The following is a 20,007-nucleotide window of genomic DNA, read 5'->3' on the forward strand; positions in this document are numbered from 1 at the left end:
AAAAAAAAAGGCACTGAGGATGACCCTGAACCTCGAGCAGTAGGTGCGATCTGTGCACCTTGATGGTAATCCCACCAAGCTAAAACTACATAAACAGGCTTTCAATTTTGGTAATGAAAGGCAATTCTTAGCGTTTTAAGGAAACTACTGCGTTTCTTAGAAGAATAAAGAAAGGAGGCAAAATTATTGCCTTCAATAGATTTCTTAAAATGTTAAAATTTGCCTTCCATTCTGGAGACTGAAGGCATGCTTCCATGTTTCCAAGTAACTGTGTCCTTTGTGTTATGCTGAAGCTAAATAATTTCTTATGGATGATAAGTGGTGGAATTGATTGCCAAGTCCTGTTGAATGAAATTTCAGTTGACACAATTATAATCCATTTCAAGATTCAGCATCTTAAAATTTCCACCTACAAGATGAAAATAAATACTTGGCTGCTTGCAAACTATTAAATGATACCTACAGGTTTCTGCATTCCTTGAATCGTGTCCACCCGACCTCTTTTCTAATTTTATTCTCATACCCTGTTAGGAATCATTAGGAGGATCTGTTCAGAGAAGTGCACAGAAATCTGTTATTCAGCTGAATTTGCAGAATCAGCTGGCAGACTTATGAGGAAAACTTTTCTGGAATTTCTCCTTGCTTCTAGTTCTGATAAGAGGAATTTGAAAGAAACAGAAGAGTGATCCTCACAGGTTCAATCATTTCTGGTTGATGTCTTCACTAAAAATATTACGGTGTGTATAGATGGCTGGTCAGCAAAGCAGTTTTGATTTTTTTTTAATGCCATTAACATTTTATTTTATTTTTTTATTATGACAGTGAAAAAAATCATTACAATGCATTATTCTAAAACTTCATGTGGAGTTAGTTTTGGGTGATACTGAAAAAATAATGGTAGTTTTTTTCTGAAATAAGAGAATTAAAAAATGCTGAAAGATTTTTTCCTCAAATTTGGCCAACAGACTAAGACAGGAATGATCAACTTTAGTATTTTACATTTTGTTGACCTGTTCCTGACTACTTCCTCACAGCAGGGAGCAAAGAGCTACTCGCATTACAGTATCTCCTGAGGAAGGGATGGAAGATCTGAGCCCACGGGCTGAGTCCCGGGACTCATCCAGCAGAGAGGTGGGCTGTCCCCCCTTCCAACTGTCACCTGTCCTCAGCTCTAACCAAAACAGACTGCCTAAGGAAGTGAGTAAGAACAAGTAAATTATGTATCATGTTTCTGCTGAATTATCCTGCGATGTTCAGCCATCCTAGAGATGTACTCAGCCAGGCATAGTTTCTTTGTATTTAGTAACCATAGTGGATTTCTATTCTGTAAACTCGTATGCTCTTCCTCTGAGCCTTGTAAACTCTGACCATCTACATTGTTTTGTAGGAGTCCCATAGCTTAACATGTGTTATGAAGAGCCACTGCCTGTTTGGTTTGTTTTGGAACTTCCTCTTCCTAGTGAAAGAATGCATTATAGAATCCGACAGCGGAGCTGGTAAAGGATTATTGAGAATATATTTTGAAATGTGAGTAATTCTGGGAAGATGTTAGCTTAGTGGGGTAGATCAACATAATTTAGTAGTCTGGGATAGAGTAGCCTTGTAAATGAGGTAACTACTAACCTAAAAGGTCTGCACTCCAAGGGAATTTATGTCATAGCTGCCATATCAGTTCTAACAATGGGCATGTTTGGTAACAGCAGGAAAATCTCATGATAGGTGCTCAATTTTATTCTTGAGGTACTTTATATTTATAAAATTTAATTTTTGCTGGAACACGTATGTTAAAATCACATCTGCCTACTTGCTTGATAAACACCATATACTTCAAACTTTGCTGTCATTTGATTTCCTTCTTTCCTTCCTCCTAAACAACTGGAATCTCACTGAGATCACTAAGCTCAGTAATTTCCAGCTCTCCAACAGATGTGATCTGACCAGGAGTGAGAAGGGAGAATTGAAGAGGAAAGGTGCATTGTGAACCCTGACATTAAAAAATATAGCAAGGACAGGAGTCATTGGTCTGTTACATATTGAGACACAAGATCTGTCTGGAATGTGTTAACAAATGCTCAAATAGTACTTAAAGAGACAAAGATCCAAAAGACTGTTAAGTTGTCATTATTTCTACCTTCTAAGAGATTGTTGGTACGCTTTCTTTCCTGGAAGAGCAGATTGGTGGGTGTTTAAGATTAGACTGTCCTTAAGCTTTTTGGGGTGAAACTTGATAATAAGAGTTCCTTGCAGTCTCTGTCCATCATCAGAGCAGATTCATCTGTCCTTCGGAATGGGCATAGTGCAGAGCTGAAAATTGTGACTGCCTGAGCTGCTCTTTTTCTGAGACAGTCACCCCTTTGTAGCATCTTTTGTAGCATCTAAAATAAAAAGCACATCTACTTGCTGTGCTTTTAAAAGACATTAAGAGCCTCAAATGGAAAGCAGTGTAAAGAGCAAAGTATTAAGATTACTGTTTACACATGCAGTTTGGCAGACTGCTAAGATTTCTTATGCAAAACCATACGACCGGCCAGACATACTTAGAAAAGTGTGACATTGAAAGACTATTATGCTTGGTTGCCTATGGGAGTACCTCAGCTTTCATTCTGAGGTTTTTTAATGCAAACAGACTTTGAAAGTTTTAGTCCACTGAAACTTAACTTATATGTTTAATCTTCTTTTTAACAATTATTAAAGTAAATAAAATATGGACATTGTGTTTTATAACAGTGGTGCTCTTAAATGAGACATAGTAGAGTCCTGGGTTGACACTCAAACTATGTGTAGTTCAATATTTGATCATATATATCCTAAATTCCTTTTATGCAATGATAAAGGTTGGGAGAATACTTTTTATATGTGTTTTCACATGACACGGTGAGGCATTGAAAATAAGGAACGGAGTGTCAAAAATTTTAAAATCCTATTTAGACAGTAGAACAAAAGGCTGAACTTTAAGAAATACTCTGCACTATTGGCTCTGTCTGAACCTAAAAACTGAAGCTAGAATTGGTGGGTGCTGAGCTCTCCATGATCTGACGTCAGCACTGGACTTCTAGCACTGGAAAATCTGCTTGCAGCTAAATTTCCTTAAGTAAGATAAAAACTGTTTCAGTGCAGGAAGTGAATTATGGATGCTCAGTATTAATCCTGTATTTTAAACAATGCAGATTTATGAGTTGTGGTTTTTTGTTGTTGTTGTTAGTATTTTTTAAGGAGGCAGGCAGTAAAGGGAAAAGGAACACCTCAGAAGGAATAAAATGTCATCATAAAGATGGAAAGGAAAAAAGAAATAAGAGAGAAGGTGTAAGAAAATGCTGTAAACATACATTGCTGGCACTGAAAGATGGAAATCATTAAAAAAAAAAAAAACAACCATCAAGGTGTAAAAAGATACCACAAAAAGCATGACTGTGGTATTGGCATGGGCCAGAAATTGCCAGATTTGTGTAATAAGGAAGATCATTAATAGCTGTATTTTTTTCAAATACTGTAGGAATTCAGTTTATTTCTAAGTTGAATTGGCAGAATGTTCTTTATTATCAAAATAAATTCAACTTAAGCAAAAAATCTCAAATACAAACTTGTAAGACCTGTGACTTTATAGATCTTCTGGTGAGCACTTGTATCTCACGTGTACTGAAGGTCTGTACAGATACAACAGAAGTATCTTAATCCAGAATACTTATGTAATTCTGACCATTTCCTTTCTTGAAGCTGTATGCTGCTTTTTAGGCAGGTTAAAGTGGAGTGTTTTTCTTACGCTTGAGACTGATATTCAGCTTTTCTTATAGTGCCTTATTAAAGGCTTTGTAAAGTTTGAAAATTGGTAGTGTTAAAAACAGCATCTGGACAGAGGTGCACAAGATGCTGTATAGTTTTTCAGCCTGATTATATGTGAAGACAGGGCTCACAGCATGACTTAAAGTCACTTGAGACCCTTCTTTGTCTAAAAAGGGGGAAAAGGTGTTCAATTTTTAGAGAACAGCCTGTATTTGTATGTACTCAAATACTGATTGATTTGCTGAGATTAATGACAGACAGTGAACAATAATATGCAGTAATTCTGTTTTCTTTGTGGAGATAATTAAACCACATAACAGCTGTCTAGCAAATATCAGCACTCTCCTATTCTGACCCAGGAGAACAGAGGCAAGGCAGAAGTGATCTGACCAAAAGCCCACAGTTACTGAATGGCATGACTGGGGTGAGAAATAATCTTACCAACTCTGATGATGACTTAAGTCACATTTGTTACCACTGAAAAGGGTACATTTATAGAGGTTATACTTTTATTCAGTGTAGTGTGCAAATGCAAAGGAGAAAGTCATTGTATGTCTGGAGAAAAGCAACGTGGTTGTACTAAGCTGTACAAGCACATAATAAGAGGTAATCCTCATGCAGCACTGCTCAGTTTAACTGTATAAAAGAGACAGAAATCTCCTGTAAATTTGGTTTAAACCATAGCACAAGGTAAGCTATATCCAAAATAAGAGAGATTTAAGTACGTCTGATGATTTTTCTTGAATCAAGACCATACATTAGCTAAAGAGGGTACCTTTCAATCATAGGTGTACTCTAATACCATTTCTGAAAATGTGGTGTACAATCGTTATTCCACAAAATGACAGAAGTGTTTAGGTTAGAAGTTGAAGCTTGCTAATACTGCATATGGTTTGTACAGTATCATCCTCCTCTATAAATAAATAGTGTATAACCTTTGTGCTCTGGAGGCCTAGTAAAGACCCTGGCAGGACATCACACAGCCTCTTAATATAACTCCCCAGCTATTTGTGGAACTCTGCCTTGGTGTCACTGAGAAACAAAGTTGGAGGTGACAGTTCAGATTTTGCATCCTCCTTCCGGAGAGCCATTTCAGTCGTGCAGCCAATTGTGTCTCTTACTGTGCATTTATAGCTTAAGGAATCACTGGCAAATGAAAATAGTCCTGGGCACAGCGGAGATGGACAGAGGTTGAAGGCAAAGGTACAGCTCCGTTTTTACTTTAAGTTACTGAAATTGAGTATTTACTAGGTTTCTGTTTCAGTGAAAATGGTTGAGGGAGTAAATGTTAGTATGATGTAGTTCAGAGAAGATACAGTTTAGAACGTTAAAACATTTAAGTGAACTCCCAAATATCGAAGGAGCTGTTATATTAAAATGGCATATTTAAACAAAATACAAATATTCTCTTTCCTCCTTTATGTTAGTCTCTGTCACTTTGATGATTGAAAATTTTTGCTTATTTTCCAATTCTGATCCTTTTCTGCATAGATAAATGAGCTTATAAGTCTAATTAATTTTAACTTCTAAACTTAAACTTCTTTCTCCTCAAATAACTAAAATAAAAATGTGTAAAATGCACATAGCAGAACTGTTTTCAGGTGCTCCGTCTTTCCTATGGTATTCAGGAGCTATCATGTTACAGTCAGAAGAAAACATGGATCCAACTACAGAAATGCTTTCTTACGTCTCTTAGTTTGTCAGGGCTCAGGTAAGCTGTTCAACCTGAGACTACGAAGCTACCAAACCTGGCGCATGCCAGCTGATCAGCTTTTGTTTATAGGAGTAGTTTTGAAAATTCCTCGGTTTGTGCCTACTAAAGACATTCCACAGGAGGAGTGGATAGTGAGATCCTCCCAGGTCTCTAGAAAGGCTGGATTTCTGCCTGGTGTGTGTGAACTTGTTCTCTGAGCCACCTGCCATAGCTCGTTTCTGTATGCATCCTACTTGGGCCACTGATAATGAGTTGAGGACAGCAGATCTCCCACCAGCCATGCTTTAGGCGGAGTGTTGGTATCTGTGTCTGAAGAACAGAGGCCAAGAAGCTGACATATAGACCAGCAGGTAGGCAAGCACAGCTCATCCTTCTGGGCAATGGAACTGGAAAATAGATTTGGGCAACAGATGCATTTGTTGCAAGGACACACAGATTTCTCTCTTGACTAGGATTTGGTATCTTTTTGGTGACTGGTCAGGGTAAGCCTCTCTGAGATGTGGAGGACCCATTCATATGTGTGACTTTTCATACATCTAAACTTTTCAGGTTTAAATGAATGGCATGACTGTGTGTTGTTAATGGTGAACAGTGCAGAGTTTGTTGAATTTATCCCATGCATTGTACCTTTTCAAGACAGCAGTATAGTTTAGGAGAATTTAAGGAGTAAAGGTGAGAATGCAAGTTTGATTTGTATCATGCTATTCCAGCGACACGTGCTAGAATGAGTTAGAATGCTTATGATAAAGCAGCCACTGAACTCAGTGTAATGTTCTGAAAAATATAATAATATTTCAGGCTAAAGCAGCATGTGCCACTAGCTAGTAAAAAGCAGAGGGTGATCTTTTTGTGAACTGTATTCTCTCTATTTTTATAGAGAGTTTCCGTTTTTTTGCGGTTATACCTGCATTTAGTGAAACATACTAGTTGATACGTCATTTAGTTTACATATTTAATCTAGATCCTTGGAGCTAGATGAATATATGTTAGTGCCTAGTGTGCCTGCTTAGAGGATTATTTTTACACTGATTATACAAAACAAAATTTTTTCCTTTATACTCTATGATTGTTCCATTGTTTTACTGTTGAATTAATGAATGTTCAGTGCAGAAATGTTAGATGCCACTGAAAGGGAAACTGCAGTGTGTTTTATAGATAGTTTGTTTTTTTTTTCTTGTTCCTTTGTGATTATGAAATGCTTTATTTTCAGGAAGGTGAGAGAAAATGCTAACGGCAGCTCTTGGAACCAGGACGCAGACTCATTGTAGTCACTGGTCTTTGTGCAGATGCCTGCTCTTGAATTCGCTCCCTTTCTGTTCGGTGTTAAAAATGGTTTGCAGTGTTTCAGAGTCCCAGAATATGTGGCTTCAGTTACATGGGTATATTCTGTGAGAATTATTACTGCCAGTGGAACTCAGAGTTGATAAATGCTACTATTACTGTACAATTACATATTAAGTGTTGCCTGCATTACTCTCTCAGGCCAACACACTGCACTCCCAGGGAAGAAACACATAACATGACATAAAGAAAATGAGAACATATTTAAATAGGACGTCTCCTGGATAGTCTAGGGAGAGATTAAATGGGATTTCAGCTTAAGTCTTGTGTAGGTAGATATGCCTGTGAAAAATTAACAAAATGGGAGATGTAAAGGGATTTTCTTAGCTTGCCATTTTTCCCCCAGCTAGTAGAATCTGGTATATCATTTCTAATATAACACTGTTTGAATATTGTTCTGTTTTAGTTTGCTTTTAGTTTCTTTGAGAAAATAATTCCAAGACTTGCTTTCTTTTTCTGTTGCTATTTCTTTCAGCTGTGTCTAACTGGTTGACTTACGAGAAGAAAAAGTGCTGTGAAACACAGTGCATAAATAAATAAAAGTAGTAATGCTTTTTATGTGTTTTTTCCCTGCTAATTTTTTCTGGTGATTATTTATAACTATATGAAAGCAGTATCTATCTGCACGAGCACTTAGAAGACACACCTGATTTAGTTGTGCATGTGAAGAAAGGGAAATATACAGAATATTTCTCTTTTTAATATCTGATTGAAATCCACTGAGCGTTGTTGTTCTCCTGTTAGTAATGCACAGACAAAAGAGCAGGCTGTCAGCAACAACATTTCCTTAATTTGTATTTCAGAGGGCAAACATGTAGAACATACATTTTATGGATATGTGTGTGCACAGATGAGTGTACATTGGTTGTAATGTGTAGTAATATAGCAAAGCTCCCGATAGAGTGAAGCAGAGGGAAATCCCAACAGTATTACAATGCATAGGTTGTGTTTACAATTGGAGTAAACCTTCTTTAATCTGTGAAATGAGCACTTGTTTTTTGTAGGCACGCAAAATACAGTGTGAACACTGTCACCATCACTTCTAGGGAAAGTAAGGAATTGTACTTAAGAGGCTGTAGGACACATGGCATCTGAAGGAGGTAACCAGACCACAGCTGGCTTTGAGAGTTGGATTAAAAGGCAGGACATTCTCTGTATGAAGGATTAGATTCACACCGGATTCTCAGTACTGGCGGAATAAATCTTTTCTTTCTTTATAGAAACAGAGCAGTTTGAGTTGATAGGCTTGATGGTGGAAGCTAAGTATCGATTATCTTTTTTTAATTTATTATTTATAATTTAGAAAGTTGTTGTTTATTTTACGTTATCTTTCAAAAGTACTATTCATAAAAGATAATTGAGCAGTATCTGGAATATGGATTTACAGAATTTTTATCCGTTGTAGGAAAAAAAAAATTGAAGAAAATGGATTCCATATTGGCCTGTTCAGCGTGATGTATGTTTTAGAAAACAGTCCATTCTTAGGAGCTCAATTTGTACTGATAATCATAAAAATGATTTTGAGGAGGGAAAGAATGTGTCACAAGCACTTTCTGGAAAATGTAATTAGCAAGACTAAATACCACTTCTCCTTTAAAATCAAATCATAGCAAAGCACCCTGCAGAGAGAACTGTTCCTAAACAACTGCCAGAGTCCAGGCAAGGAATATACAGATGTCTGTCTGAATGGGGAAAGATGTAGTTGAGTTCACACATATCTTTATTGTGTGAACATTTTTTTAAATTCATGTGTGTGTTTTCAGTGCACTGCTTTGAGGAATAAAAAAGTGTTTTGCCAATTCAGTACTTGCAGCAGAAAGTACTTAGTAAAAAATGTGTAATAAATTGCGTCTTAGAACTCAGGATCCTGATATACTTCCTTTGACTTGAAAGACAAAATGAGGCTAATTGTGAATTATTTGAAGCTATTGTAAGCTGCATCAAATTTCTTTTTTAGATGTTTTGGTGAATAACAATAGGAGCTGATACTTAGGGTATTTTATTAACATTATTTATGTCCTTAGGAGCACGGAAACATGAGAAAAAGAAATATGAGTGCTTGCATTTTGCTGGTATAGTGTTATTTAAACTTTTTCCTTTAAGACAGCAAGTCCCACCTGATTTTTTTTAATGAGCCGTACCTTAGGAAAGATTGAAAGAATATAGAATATATGAATAACACAGCAGCCTCACTGATGATATGTTAAAAAAGCTGTGTTTCCTTAACAGAAGAGTAAGCATGTTATTATTTGAAATTTGAAAGTTGTGAAGTTTTAAAAGATGTAAAAAACAAATCAGATTCCATCATGGGTGTGCTCTGCTTCTTAATTAAAAGATGTTTTATCAATGACATTTACGTCTTTTTCACTGTTGGTTTCCATTCCGCTTCCGCCAGCAGCCTTTTTTTTTTTTTAAACTAGCTCTCGCAAAGAAAGAATGAGAAAATGCATTTCTGTATAACATTCTGAAGAGGTATAAAGTGAGAGTTCAGAAGAAGGAGGATACCATATTTGAAGATAAATTAATCTGTAGATTGTTAGATTTTTTTCATTGTAGATATTGGCACTGGATATTCCTTGAAGCAAGATTTTATTATTCTTTTTTTTTTCCCCAGCACCTTTACAGACCTGAAGATGATAGAAAACACCATTATTGTAGTGTGTCCTTACTTATCAAGTGTAGTTCTGGTTTCCTGAAACTAAAATCACCTTCACAACAACTTTCTAATAGAGGCAAGTTTATTTTTGCTTGGATGTTTGAAGTAATTACATAAATAGCAAACATTTTTGTCTCTACAATTGGATTATGCAACTCAGTGATGTATTATTAAATGTGCTGGGCAGTTATGATACAACCTCTGAACAGTTCTGAAAGGAAGTTTGGGATTATTCCTAGTTAACAAGACATAGTATAGAAGGTAGGTGATTTTTCCCACCAGTTGTTTTATTGCATGGAATGCAGCAGAATTTCTTCAGATACTTGTGCCTGAATCTTCTAGCGGTGTGAAAACAGTTTATGAAAGCCAGAATGTGTAAATTGCACACTTGTTGCAGAGATCATCAGAATATTTTATTCTTTATATAAAGTCTAATGTTGTTCTGGAGAGAAGAGGATTCATGACTTGGTTATCAACACATACGGATTCTTCACTGATTTTTATTAAATAACGGACTGGACAATTAATGTGTCAAGACTGTACAGTATAAGTATTTTGATGCCTTAGGCTGCTGTGCTGCTTGCTCACCTGACTCACACAAAAAACTAAAAATTTTTGCTTATCTTATAGTCCTCCTGTCAGTGTAAAAGTGCATGAGCTATGCTGTACTTAAGTACCAATGTGGTATTCTTCCATAACGGAGAGTGTTTGAAATAGTTATAGTGAGAATCTGGAATTCAGGAATTGACGTTTCTCCAGGTTTTTAAGTACTGAATATTTACATATATATTTTTTAATCAGCGTATCACTGGAAAAACATCTTACAAGAGAAAATTAAGTGAGATTCTGACTTATGCCTGAATATAACCTGAGCTCTAAATGTTATGGTTAAGAAGCTCTTGTAGATTAGACCTTATCTTAAAATTGCCTTCCGTCTTGTATGAAGTCAATTATGAGTTGGGATGTTATCTTTAACAGCTCAGTGGAATTTTCAAATGTATCACTACTTAAGTTTTACAGTTCTTAGGTTTCTGGAGGCATGGAGAATAAAAGTAATTCTGAACAAATTATTTTCTTTATTTTAGGTTCACTGATAAGATGCAAACCAGAATCTGCCTGTTGGTAGTCTTTCCAGATACGATTCAGAGCTAATAGGGGAGACTGAGAAGTACCATGACTCCAAACAGAATCATTTTGGTAAGTCAGTCTCCTAAGTCCGTTAAGAGTTGAGAGCACGGACCTTCACATGAGCAGATTTTTTTTTCCGCTCCTTCATAGTTAAAGTATACTTTTAAGAAACATTGCTAAAAACACAAGCCATTTACATTCTGTAGAGTGTTCATGCTGCCAGAAAACTGGAGAAAAAAACCCAGCACATTCCTGCAACATAGCGTAGAACCATAGAATCATTAAGATTGAAGTGACCACTAGCATCATCTAGTCCACCTGTCAACTCATCACCATAAACCACATCACTCAATGCGACATCTGCCCTTTCCTTGAAAATCTCTAGGGATGGTGACTCCCTCTTCCCTGGGCAGCCTGTTCCAATACCTCACCACTTTTTGAGAAATTTTTCCTAATATCCAACCTGAACCTCCCCTGACACAACCTAAAGCTGTTACTCTTGTCTTACTGCTAGTCACATGGGAGAAGAGGCCAACTCCCACCTTACTACAATCTTTCAGGTAATTGTAGAGAATAATACGGTCTTCCCTGAGCCTCCTCTTCTTCAGGCTGAACAATCCCAGTTCCCTGAGGTGCTTCTCGTAAGGCTTCTGCTCCAGACCCTGCCAGCTTTGTTGCCCTTCTCTGGACATGCTCCAGGGCTTCAACGTCTTCCTTGTAGCGAGTGGCCCAAAGCTGAGCGCGTTATTCAAGATGCAGCCTCACCAGTTCTGAGTAAAGTTATACTTAATTAGAACATCCTGCCACATCCTAAACTTCTAGAAAACTTCACAGCACTTCAGCATTGTGTTCTGGTTTTGGTCAAATGAAACACAATGCTCTTTGTATCTGTATAGGTTTCGCATTCTTTCAGAATTAATTATTTGGTGTTTCTGTTACATCTTTCTTGGTAAGTCTACATCCCTCTGCATGTCAGGAAGAATAGTCTTGTATTCAAAGTCTACTAAATAACATCATCTGCTTTAGGAGTGCATTCAGAACAATATATTGGCTGCTATACAGCAAATTTTAAATAAAACTAGTTCCACAACAGAAACCTAATACTTATGTATTCACTATCTAAATAAGCTTTACAGGCTCTTGATCTCCTTCCTGAACTCCTAAAAGCTTAATTTTTAATGTGGTAACCATATGGTTTTTAATACTATTAATTCTTAAGTGTACTAGTGCTCTCATTTTAGCATGCACAGTTCCCTTACACCTCAGGGAAGGTTTGATTGTGTTAATACAGCTAACAGTGTAGCTTGACTATATTAAAGCCTACTAATGTGTTTAAAAGGGATGGAGAGGTCACACTCTTTTCCCTTTACACTAGTTCTGTGTTCTCTTTTTACATACTTACATTAAAGTATATTACATAATATATACACGGATGATTAAGGGAAAAAGCTATGCCACTTTCATGTCTCTGGAAGGTAGGGTGCAAGTATGTATTCTGCGTATGAATATGTAGATATCACCTAAAGATAAATTGAGGATAGGTAGGTAGAAGATGCTTAAGTGTGAGTTAGAGCCCAGTTCTTTAAGCAAAATAGCCCTACCTAAGAAACATTTGGATAAATTCTTCCTTACTTTTCCTCTGTGCAGAACTCTTATACAACTATCTACTCACCCCACCCTTTTCCAGAATTTCTCTTCATCTCCTGTTTTGATAACTGCTACACTTCATTGGTGTTCTTCACCCACACTTGGCCCAAATAGCAAGTAGAGACTTCTGATTAATGATTGCGTATTATTACTGGCTTTTTTGTAAAAGCAATAAAGAACAGATTATGTCTAGCATTGTACCATTGTTAAGGCATGAGAGTTTCTTCCTACAATTCCTAGCCTTCTTGATTTTTGTTTTAGTCACAGTGTTCCTTAACTTACTGTAGTGGACATTAGGTATCCTCTGAACTGCTGTGCACATGGAGTTCCTTGCCTGTATGTGCTTTATCTGTCTAAGCAGAGCCATGGAAAGCATCTTATGCACCTTAAAATGATGCTTCTTGGCAATTGCAAGAACGTACCTGACAGAATAATCTGGGATGCAAGCTGAAAAACAGAGGCTAGCTAAGAAGAGGGATTTCCAAAATATTGGTGTACTGTGGTTCACACATGAGAAAAAGACATTTGAGAAGTGCATCCAATGCAAATACAGAGCCTGGGTTAGAATTGGAAACATCTGTAATCCCTGTCTCAGTGAGGCACAGCTGTAGTAGCACAGTGAGTACTATTCTGTAGCACAGTGGTAGAGCTGTAGCTCTATTTCTGTAAGCAAATCTGTTTCTGCAGCAAAATAAATTGGGCAACTCTTGATCTAAGGTATTACTGTTCTATCGTGATGCTCTTCTGACAGCCACACATGAACATTACGTTATTAGTACATCAGAAAAAAGGTCATAGTTGCTTAAATAAATAACATTGGTATTTTGCAAATGAGCAATTAAGTTATGAAGCTTATTTTTATATCACTGTTGGCATTGAACCCGCTTTGCATTATTTAACACCTAACACTCCAGAGTTGAACTCCTAACACTAGAATGCTTTTTGTCAAGTATGCAGTGTAGCTTTGTTGTGGCAACATCTCTTGTGACCTCCTAAAGCAGGGGCAGAGCTGATAGGTGTAAGGTTCTGCACTTAACTACCGTGTAGTTAGCTTGGTTGTCTTCACAGCCTCTCTCTTTGCTCAATCCCTTCCTGTCTTGCACCATGCCTTTGGCAGCAGTTTCCTTTGATTCCTGGCACAGAAGCGTGGTGTCAGTGCAATGCATGCCCTCTGCAGTAGCTGAATTCTGTCTCAGCTGGCTTTTCCAAGACTCTGCAAACATTTGCTACCTTCTCTACCTCCTTATTCATATCTCCAAAGTAGGACACTACATGAGATAATTGGCTTGATCCATTACACAAGTCACCTTGGTGGAGAGTGGTAAGCCTAGCCTTTGAAGTGATAAAAACTAGTGAGAAGTGATAATGTCCCTTTATATTGCAGTTTATCAGAAGGGATTCCAGAAGGGAAAAAGTTAAAGAAATCTTGTCAAACTCAGATTTTTTTTTTTTTAAATTGCATGACTCAGTTGTTTACTAGTAAAGTTTTCTTTTTTTTTTTTTTACTTACAGACCGAGCAAGGAAGGAAACAAAACATTTGAGCTCTCTGTATAAAGGCAGCTACTTTCTCTGTGCCTTTTTCTTTCCTCTGTTTAATTCCTAATACCCTAGAGATACAGTTTCCTCCCTTAGCAAGGACTGTGACCTTAAAAATAGCCAATTCCAAAATAAACACAGCAAAAAAAAAAAAAAAAAGACTTCAATTGTTTCATATATATGGTAAGTACTTAAAACTGTGTCCTTGCTAAAGCTGAAATTCATAAAATTTTGAAGCTTTTGTTTCTCTGAGACTTTTGTTTCTCTGAGTAATCTGTTAAAACCTTGGGTGCTATTTGCCAGTAGTTTGTCTCTGTCCTTACCACTGTGGCGGTTTCCAGATGACACACTTTGACTTTGGCTCAGTGCTGGGTGTGCTCACATCACACAGGAAAAGGGTGATCACAAGGCCTCCTCATGGACACTTCTGTATGAGCTTGTCTCATGCTAGTAAGCATCACTGCTGCTCAAGGCCAGCTGGATGACTCTTCAAACAGAAGCTTTTCCTATCACTTTCACTTCTATTTTTAAAATTGTTCTCTGTTGCGTGAAAGAGGAGGTGGTCCCACCCAGGTTCCCTGTCTGGATTGAGGCTTTGAAAGTCACTCTGTTGAGGCAGACTTCTGGACAGTCTCATTGCCACCACTTCCTTCACTTCCATCTGCAATTGGACCAGAGTTCACAGTTTATACAAAAGCCTTTTCCAGGGAAGGAACTTATCTAGTGGGGGAAAAAGCCTTTCCCAGCTCCCGTTTGTTAAGAGCTGTACTGATCATTCAGGAGCCCTCCAGTGGTGTGCAATGATAAGGACAGAAGGGTAGGAGAAAGAACATTCAAGTCCACCAAGTAAATCCCCTCTGACAAGCAAGATGAATATTTTCCATGTCTGGACATTGAGCTGTTGTCCTTATGCTCTTGCATGGATAAGTTAGTCAAGTCTTACAAGTGCAGCTCAGTCAGAAGTGTCTTCTGTCTTTGTTAAGAAAGGCTGTTTAAAACCACTGAAGATTCATGAGTAACAAGCTCTTGGATCTTCAAAAACATTTCAAGTAGTACTTGTGCAGACTGTCACAAGATGCAAGCATTCCCTGTGCTTTTCAAGGCCTGAATTCATAATGCAGGAGTGAGTTTTCTACCCCTTCCCACATGAATATGTGTAGCACAGAAAATATTTGGGCTCTCGAGTACTTTCCTCTGAATATAGTCTTAAATCTTTAATTTAATTAGAAAAAAAAGTGCTAAAGCATTTTGAAGTCTGAGAGCAAGACTATGAAACTTTTCTGATTAATGCAGACAGCTTGGTTCTTTTAGGTGTAGGAGAAAGAGAAACAGCCAGCAAATGAGCTGGGGGAAGCAGCAAATGAACATTTTGTGTACTTTTCCATCTAAGATGTAATAGTTTCTGAAGGTTTTTTAATCCATCATGTTAGCCTAATCCCCATGGAGCTCATTTTGAAATTAAATATACCAAAGCATTTATGATTTACAAAGAGGGAAAAAATACAAGCCTTAAAAAATATCATGTGTTTGATCTGTTTGTCGCTATGAAAATATTGACAAAAGGCAAAAGAATGGCCTTCATTTAGATTATTATTCTTGGCTTGCTTTAATGCTTTCTTATTAAGGGCAAACTCCCATTTAGATGTGAGATTAACTCTTTCATTATTGCAAAGAAATAAGAAACTGAAAATTTGAACTCAAAACTCATGAAAGTAGCAATTCTAACCCAAGTAATTTGTATGTGATTCCTACTCAGAAAAGTGTGATGTATCAGAAGAAACCTTTGAAAAGTTAAAAATGTATGTGGAATAGATTATGCAGTGCATAGGCTTCAAAATATCTTTAAAATACAGCCTGCTCTGTAAACTTAGAAACATGGTTAATTACACATTCATCAAAGTAGTCACAGAAGCTGTCTGCATGTTAGCAATGTGAAGGATCAGTTTCTAAGGTAGATAATACAGTCCTTTGCACACACCATGCAGTCGCTGGGCTGCTGCTGCTACTACCCATTCTTGTTAGTTTGAACCCCTTTCTGATAACTTAAAACTCATTAAGATTAGAAGGAGAATGATAACCTAGCTCTGCATTAGTAATGTGATGCCTAATGTTGCAGGGAGGCAAACTTGAAGTTTAAGCTATCTGTTGTTGTATTACAGAGAGACAGATACAGATGTTATACTGCCATCCCAAAACTGCTGAAAGAAATTGCTAATTTGAAGTATTTATTCAGTTTAATTCCCACTGAACTAACATTAGTAAGAAAACTGTGTTGTTATCACTTCAGTATCTGAAGAAGCCTGTTGGCCAGAATGTCATACGAACAGGAATGTCTGCTGGGATATTTAATTTCATCTCCCTTGACAATGTGTAGTTGTCTCTTTTATCCATTCTTTATTAACTGTTAGTGAGCTGTGTAACCTTGTAGAATAGGAAGCAGTCTCTCCAGGCCAGCACAAAGCACACAGAAGTCCATATCTGAAGAACATGCATACAGAATTTATAGAGTTAGCATTTCACTCCAGTGAACCGAGATGTTCACAATTTTCTTCTCGTAATTTCCCACCAGTTGTTTTTGTTTGTTTTTTTTCTTCACTGACCTATACTCTTCCTTGTCTCTACAACTGAGAGTAATCTTTAGGACAGTTTCTTCCTGCAAAGATAAATCTCCTTTACCTTATCTGTGTAGACTGGTTTGAAGGCTGCTTGCTCAGACGTACAGAAACAACTCTCTTGACACTTCGTGAACCTTTCATCACTACCGCACACCTGAATTTAACTGATGCTTTGTACAGAGATCTTAGCATTTAAAACTGTATCATCACAACACCTGCATTGTGCATTGGGTTATGTGTGTCATAGCGGAGTTAACAGACACAAATTTGATTGGTTTGCCATGGGGAGTAGTAGGAAGTGTAGTAAAGCTTATAATAAGCAGTAAGCTTGTGTTTGGAGTTGTGGACCAGAAACACCACTTCCATGCAAAATGCATTCACTGTACAGGTATCTCATGTCTTGTTGTTGTTTTTTTTTTGTCGACTTCCTTTTTTTGCTGCATTTTGGGTCTTTGGAGTTGAGGAGTAGATTTTTCTCAGGAGCCTGCAGTGTTTAAAATATAGGGGGACACCGCTTTATTAAAACAATTATTTTAGTTGTCTCAGCAACTGGTTTTACATAAATGATGAAGAGAAAGTGATATAGGAATACATTGGTTGTAATGGTAAATCCACTGCTTTATATGTGAACAAGAAAGTACTCTGGAGTTTCTTCTTGTTGTAGTTCATTTTATTAGAGATGATTTTTTTTTACAGCTTAATATTATCCAGCTTCACAGTCAAAAAATACAGCACTTGTATACTCAGTTTTGTATCCGTTTCTCTCATCTGTGTATCTACTAAGTTCCTCCACAAGGAAACAGATATATCAAATATGGATGCAAAACAGCATCCGAAAAAAAAACCAGACATTACATTTCATAATTGTCTGCAAAATACTTTCCCGCCCTTCTTCAAAGCCTCACTCAGTTAAATAGGCAGCAACTACAGCATGAGGGAGAAAGGAGTAGTGACTCCTGAAGAGATCTGCTTGAAAAACTTTGTTATAAATAGTTGATTTTCTTACATCTTTGCTGTGTTGAAGGATAACTGGAGAACAAGGAGCATTCCGGGCGATGTGTTTCTAGAATCAGCATATTTAATTTCCAGCGTTCACAAATGATTAAGAAATAGTTCACGAAAGAAGACCAAAAACCAATGCTGACAAAAGTTAATTCTTTTTCTTTCTCTAGGGATTTAACAGTAGAATCAAGTTTAAACAATATTAGTGGTTTTCACTGCTTAAAACATTTACAGTACTTTTAAAAATGTATTAAAGAAGTACAACATAATTAACATCCTTTATCTTTTTAACCTGTTACCTGGTTCTCAGTATGATTTCTGAACCCCTCTTCAAATTTTTGCCTGTTGTTTTATTAATCTTTATATTGCAAACACCCTACAGGATACGATTTTTCCTATTCTAACATATGGTAAAACAAAGTTGATATGTTATTATGGCTGTAGACTACTGGTGACCATGTGATTGGTATTCTTCCACACTCTGTTGCCTCTCTGGCTTACATTCTGGCTTTTATTGCAACCACGAGACTGGGGCTGCTCAAAGTTCAGCATCAGCTAGCTGTCACAGAGTATCACAGAGATTCACAGTGTCATGAGCTAGTATGATTCACCTCATGGAGGTACTGGAAGTGACTCCAAGTCATTTGTTTTATCAGCTCTGAAAGCTTGCAGATATAGAGGAGACAGGTGAAAAGTGCTGTTTTAAGAGAAATATTGCTGCAGTGTGACTCTTTGGCCTTTTTAACTGTTTAGGGCTAACTTTAAGGGCTAGTACCAACTTCTCTTTCATTTTCTCCTGTTTGTTGAAAGTAAGTATTGGTAGCCTTGGGGAAGGGAGGCTGTAATACAGCAGATTTTCCTGTGGGGGCAGCACTGCTTAACTTCCAGAAATAAAGAGCAGTTGCAAGAAAAATAGTGAGAAGGGAAGTTAACAAGTACTCTGTAGTCTATTCTCAGGTTCCTTACTTTGATAAGTAAAAAATGTCATGCAAGCATGCCTCCATCGTACCTCCCTAATGTTTTCCCTGAGTGAAAGCAGTGTGTGGAAACTTTTGGTTTCCTGAGTCTCAGCAGGTAAAACTAGTATATTCATTTCCCAGGAGCTCATGCAGATGTTTTTTTTTTCTTAATCTTTGTCTTACCATGTTTAAGATAGCAGCTACTGGATTCTGCTTTAAGTTTCAAGTTCAAATGAACCCAGACACTTTTGGTAAAATATCAGAAAAACCACTGAACTTCACCTGCCTTTGCAAGGAAAACTTGTAAAACCACGAGTTTCCCACACTTCCAGTGTGAAACCCTGCATTAACTCAGAGCTTCTTTTCTTCTACCTCAGATCCTCTGATGGATCACAACCCTTAGGGAATGTCTTAATCAACTTTGGCCTGTTTTCAAAGTTTGTAGTAAAACTCAGAATTCTTTCCATGATTGGAGAATTTTGTAACAAAAGCAAAGCACGAGTGTAACCCGTGTAGCTTTTGAATCAGTGGTTTTAGAGATGGTTCGTAACCTTTGAACATAGCATGTATGTACTAAGCTTGGCAAGCATCCCTATTTTGGCAGGTCTACTTGTGTTTTGAAGGGGCTGTCCCACCTGTTGTCACAGCAGTGTGGCAGATTGCTGGCCTCACCACAGAGATACAGGACACTGTAAAATAAATGTCTCAGGGAAATAACATCTCCCATAAAACACAGAAGGCTATATTGTGCTGTAAGATAAAGCCTTCGCTGGCGTACCGAGGAGGTTGCAAGCAGCTGGTCTCTTCAGATGCATCTCTCTCTGGGCTGGCTGCAGCAGCATTTGCAGTGGGACCTCCACCACATGTTAACAGCATTGCACATATGCCCAGCCAGAATGGCTCAGGCTGAGCAGAGGGGGCAGGCTGCAGTAATAGTTCTCCTTCTGTCCTCTTACATATACTGCAGGTCCAACCAGCCTGAACAAATCTCCTTTCACTTGCTGTATCTCCCCTAAGGTTCAGTGTGTAGGCTGGAAATCTCTCCAGTGTAAAGGCACAGAGAGAAAATGTTACTGGTTGATCTGTTACTGTGTAGGTAAACTATAGGCTAAATTTTACCCTTATTTGAGAACGTTTGACCCTCCGACTCGAGCTGAGTCGTTTTTTTTCTGTGCAGCCAGGGACACCAGCTTCCTCTCATTTACCACAAAGATCTGAAGTTTTGAAGTAAGCCTCTCCAGGCTAGTTATCCAGTTGTTCACTCTGCCTCCTGTACCTAGGCCTGGTGAACAAACTTTCAGCTCTTGAGAGCCAGCCACTTCTTCCTGTTCCTCTGACCTCTCTCTTTGCCTATTTTACCGCTTGGTCTTTTGAATTGAAGTAATGGTGTCATTAATGGAGTTACTTGCTGGAGTGCAAACATTGGTAAGAAAAGCAGAAAGAGAGATGTGTTGCTTTAGCCTTGCTTCTTCTGATGTCAGTATGCCCATGGTAACGTCTATGAAATTAAGTCTTACCTGTTTGGTTGATTTTTCTTTTTGTCATCTACTACAAATACCTCAAAGTCAAATTAATAATGATTGTTTTTTAATTTTGTAATTCCAGAGTGGTTTGTTTTTTTTTTAATT

The 20,007-nt window shown here is 37.6% G+C and overlaps 1 long non-coding RNA gene across 12 annotated transcripts in view; it reads left to right on the forward strand.

Annotated features, from left to right (window-relative positions):
- LOC104912401 overlaps positions 1-20,007 on the forward strand; it is a 135,922-nt gene that overhangs the window by 69,506 nt on the left and 46,409 nt on the right. For all 12 annotated transcript variants that reach the window (XR_004161107.1, XR_004161106.1, XR_004161110.1 and 9 more), the window contains one exon: positions 10,577-10,688. This is a non-coding gene — a long non-coding RNA (uncharacterized LOC104912401). The remainder of the gene's footprint in view (positions 1-10,576; positions 10,689-20,007) is intronic.

The sequence above is a fragment of the Meleagris gallopavo genome, chromosome 1, assembly GCF_000146605.3.
Source record: "Meleagris gallopavo isolate NT-WF06-2002-E0010 breed Aviagen turkey brand Nicholas breeding stock chromosome 1, Turkey_5.1, whole genome shotgun sequence".
NCBI lineage: Eukaryota > Metazoa > Chordata > Aves > Galliformes > Phasianidae > Meleagris > Meleagris gallopavo.